Here is a 5,285-nt window from a genome sequence, read left to right as displayed (position 1 = left end):
AAACAATGTTTTCTGCGTACCCCATACATTTGTCATTGTCAAATACATGAAAGGAAACAGCTTCTTCATAGCAGTAAATAACTAGTGCAAAATTTTAATAGAGAAAGACTTTTCAAGTTTTGATAGTTTTCGTCTGAAATGCGATATTCAGTGAAATTCCGAATCTAATAAAACACAAGTAGATCTACAAATGTATTCACAATTTAATTAGTTTATACATAATTTATCATAGGTCGATTGTGCAGGAAGTTCTACAACTTATATTAATCACTCTCGACACCTCATTCCTGATGGTATCCATCGCCACGAGGGTATGAGAGAAAAGGCCAGTTTCCCTTTTAATGCTGAGCGCCAAGCAAGGGAGCTACTGGTACCATTTTTCACGTCTTTGGTATGACGCGGCGGGGGATCGAACCCACGACCTCCCGCACTCGAAGCGGACGCTCTACCACTAGGCTATCGAGGCGGTTTTAATTGTACTATCCGTTACTTGGGACTAGACTTTAATCATTCTGGACCACTATGCGTCAGTTTATAAAACGTTATTGAGACATAAGAAATGATTTGTGAACGCCAGAGGCTACTTTAAAATGTAATTTTGAAGTTTCAAACACAAGACTGAAAACAAACCTGGGGTTTTTTCACTAAGATTCACATGATATACGCTCACATCGTTCTTTTCTTGAGTGATGTTACCAAGGCTAGCGGAATATGTGAAGCGCCGTAGTCCTGGCATAACTCAAGACAAAAAACCTTAAATATATTTGCACGAAAGAAGTCCGTCTGCGGATAAATTCAAATTCTGTTTAAATGTTTATTGAACATATATTTTTGCACGGTCTTTGTACGTAGTACTACTATTATTAACTAAGTCAAGTGATTTTATAAATGTTATATTTGTAGTTTTGAGCAGAAATTTTAGAGATGTTTTGTTTTCTTTTACGTTGAATTCACTATGACTCAAGTATATGTCATATGGCGATTTCCCAGCTTTTCATGGTAGAGGAAGACCCTAAGTGCCCCTCCGTGCATTCTTTCATCTCGGGCGGATACCTAGGTTCCGTATATTTCTACGCCAAAAATGTGTATAGCACCCACATCGGTTAAGGGAAAGTGTTTTTAAGTCGGCAGTACTTGGAAGAAATTTTTTTTATAACATCACTCCTTTTATACACCGTGCTTAGTAATGCTCCAATTGTCTCCAATGATCGTGTACATGTGATCGTCGCCAAAGTTTCAAAGTCGGCTAAATCAATTCTGACCACAGAGAATCGATTCTAGTCTACCATTGTCTTGAAAAATTAAAATCCAACTTTGTTTCTTTATGTATATCAACATTACTGCTAAATCCTGTAATCACATGCGGTCTACCTATTGTTCAATATATATTCAATCTCCAATAAATGTATACCTTTACCGAAAGGTCATTAAAGTGTAAACAAGAGGGTCATGATGGCCCTATATCGCTCACCTGAGTACCATTGCTCTTAATTATAAAATCAAGTTTTGACATAGATCACATAGGCATACACATTAAATTTCATCAGGATAAATATTTTCTTGTAACAGTCACTTTTGACCTATGGGTCACGTACTTGTCAGGGGCAATCTCCATACCAAGTTTGAGGGTCCTAGGTTCAAATGCTGCATTTTTTTTGTACTAGCATGACTATTCTTTACCCTGGAAGACTTTAATAACATTTAATGGTAGACTTAAATAACATTTAAAACCAATCTCATTTAAAGCTGCTAACGTATATTCACTTACATAAAAAAAAAGGAGGTAATTTGTCATAACTTCAGTCAATATGTATCTTAACTGATTTTCCAAGTCCATGTGATGGCATAAATGAAATTTCAGATCAGTATTTTCATTAGTTATGGAGATATACCCATTTTAATTTGAAACAAAGGGAGGTAATAATGGAGGTAATTTGACATATAATCAGTCCATAGTCATCTACCCTGATTGTCTCAGTCCAACTAATGACAATAATGAAATTTCAAATGAGTCCTATAAATACTAACTGAGATAAATCCATTTTTATTAAAACCAGGGGTGGTAATCATCCATTGGTATATGCGCGTAGAAGATACAGAGTACAAGCCTTTACAACAATATATTATCAAAGTAAATAAAGTAGAAATTTCTTACCATGGAATACATAAATAACATTTCAAACCAATCTCATTAGAAGCTGCTAGGTAAATTCATTTACATAAAAAATAAAGGGAGATAATTTGTCATAAATTAAGTCAAAATGTATCTTCGCTGATTGTCCAAGTCCATCTAATTGCATAAATGAAATTTCAGATCAGTATCTTTATTAGTTACGGAGATATACCCATTTTAATTTGAAATAAAGGGAGGTAATTGGACATAAAATCAGTCTATAGTAATCTACCCTGATTGTCTCAGTCCAACTAATGACAATAATGAAATTTCAAATGAGTCCTATAAGTACTTACAGATATAAATACATTTTGATTAACATCAGGGGAGGTAATCAGATATAAAATAACTCCAGAACCTATGATTGAATCTGATAAATTCATCATGGAATCAAAGAATTTTTGTTATTGAAGATATTTTGCAAGTTTGTATCAAATCAAACCATAAATGAAGTCTCTATATGGCTTCAAAAGCCAAAATAACAAATTTTGGAACTTTTAAGGGGCCCTAACTCTGGAACCCACGATGGGAACTGGCCAGTTTTCGAAAAGAACCGAGATATTATGCCAATACAAGTTGTGTGCAAGTTTGATTAAAGTTGATTGCAAAACTTGGTCTCTATCATGTTCACAAGCAAATAATGGCAAATTTTGGCCCTTTAAGGGACCATAACTCTGGAACCCATGACGGGAGCTGGCCAGTTTTCGAAAGGAACCGAGATATTATGCCAGTACAACTAGTGTGCAAGTTTGATTAAAGTTTATTGCAAAATGTGGACTATATCGTGTTCACAAACCCAAATTAGTAAATTTTGGCCCTTTAAGGGGCCATAACTCTGGAACCCATGATGGGATCTAGCCAGTTGTCAAAAGAAACCGAGATCTTATGCCAATACAAGTTGTGTGCAAGTTTGATTAAAATTGATTGCAAACTGTGGTCTTTATCGTCTTCACAAGAAATTGTGAACGGACGACGGACGAAAGGCGATCACAAAAGCTTACCTTGTCACTACGTGACAGGTGAGCTAATAAAACACTAAAAACTTTGCTGGTCGATAAAAACAAAAAATGAAAACTTTGTTGCTCTAATTGAAATATTCTTGTAATAGTTTGATTTTTTAAAAAAGTGGGTATCGGCAATGGTTTTTTGGTGTAGACTGACTTCTCTGTTTGATAAAACTAGTACCTGATGTTCTAAAAATTCCCTCTACATTCGGCAATTGGGGCTTTAAAGACGCGTCACAGAAAAACTGTATTATTTTGTGTTTCCATGATGGTGTTTATACAAGATTTGCATGAAAAAAAAAGAAATACAATTATCTAGTTACAAATTGACGGTAACAGACGTTTCGCTTTATGACTTAATATATTATTAAACTACTGTATGCACAGTACTTGCTGTATTAAGACCACCCTTTGTTTCTATAGTTATAAGATAGTTATTTTTCTATGTTCTTAATTTAAAAGCTATACTGAAAAGAAATTGACGGAATAAGTTTGCTGAGGAAGTTTTGAAATCACATTAATTCAGGGAGAGCTCAAATTGCCCACAAGTCATCTTGTAGAATAGAAACCCACGTAGTTGGTGTGGGAGAATGGGACTATTTACGGCAGTTGTTTGCATATGGACATGATATGTTTACTTAAGATTGAAAGTTTTATTAACTCTTACCCAGCTAAATATCTAGAATGGACTGGTTTATCATTTAATTTGGGCAGTACCGCGTTTACTATTTGAAGGGGTGTTCACTGAAAATTTACTGACTGAATAGCGAACAGTGTAGACGGACGTGCAGGCTCATCTTGGTCTACACTGGTCGCAAAGGCAGAATCACTTGCTGCCAGCATGCTAAAGGTTAATACTAATTTGTCGGTACTGTTCATTAGCTGTGAAACTTTGACAGCATTTGGATTTTTATAATAGATGAGGTCCTACGCTTCTTGTAAGTCTTTCTGCTGTTGCTTGCATTGGTCAGAATGAAAGATATAATTAGATGGTAAACGTTTTGAAGGAGCTTTATACAAATCTTTCTTCAGTTCAATGCACAATGATCCTGTACAGAATGTTGTTCGTTTCGGAAGAAAAAACGTCCCATCTATGTATTTGGAAAATTTGATTCAAAACGATATTCGTAATGTATTTTTTTATAAATATGCATGATGTATAGAAATATAAAGTTGGACAATTCACTGTGCTAAATAAAGCGTGACTACCACTCATATAAGCTCATAAATATTCGGATGTTTTATTTGGGTATAAAGAGGCTTGATTGTCGTCCTAGGAAAATACCACCGATCATCCATGTAAGTCAATACACCGTAGGAAACGAAACTAACTTCACCAGATTCAAAGATAAACGATTAAGGTGATTTTTGCGTTGCAGAACGCTAGCGTACGTGACGTCCACGTAATCTAAGGTTTCACGTTGTGTAGTCAAATTTAAAACTTCAGACTTTCAGCCTGTCTAGTAATTTCGGCGGCTCCCCATACTGAAATAACAGGATGGTGGTTATTATTGTTGATTTCGAGGTTCGAATAAAATAATTGAGCAACGCCTACTATTATTTGAAGAGGACACATTTTAAACAAAGGCATTATGATATTTTGATCTTGAATTTAATATCACTCGGGGACATTATCAAAATTGTTCTTAATGAATTTGCAGTCAACTTAAATAATTAAAATTATGTAATAACGTATAATTTTTGTAAATGCGCTCAATGGCGTTTTTAAGTCGTGAGTTAGTATGAGCTTCACGTGTGCACAGATGACAATGTCCGCGTTCTAGTGCATCGAGAGAAAAAATACGTACGTACTGTATGTATATTGGATCAGATGTAATGATTGATCATTAGTAAATATTTTTAAAAAAAAATGAATACAAGTTGCAGCAATAAATAGATGAGAAGTTATTAAAGTACTTGTTTGTATTTTGAGTGATAGTACCAATTGTGAGAGGTTATTAATTTTTGCTCCTGTTTTCTTCAGAATAGAGAAAATCCCCACATGTTCTTGTGGGTTGGTGCATACAATATTCCAGATGCGATTAACAATCAATATTCTATTACATGTAATATAATTACATACATCATACATCAGCACAAGGCGATCG

Source organism: Mercenaria mercenaria, chromosome 7 (genome assembly GCF_021730395.1).
Source record: "Mercenaria mercenaria strain notata chromosome 7, MADL_Memer_1, whole genome shotgun sequence".
Taxonomy (NCBI): Eukaryota; Metazoa; Mollusca; class Bivalvia; order Venerida; family Veneridae; genus Mercenaria; species Mercenaria mercenaria.
The sequence above is the reverse complement of the archived record's forward strand: the minus strand, read 5'-3'. Positions refer to the sequence as shown.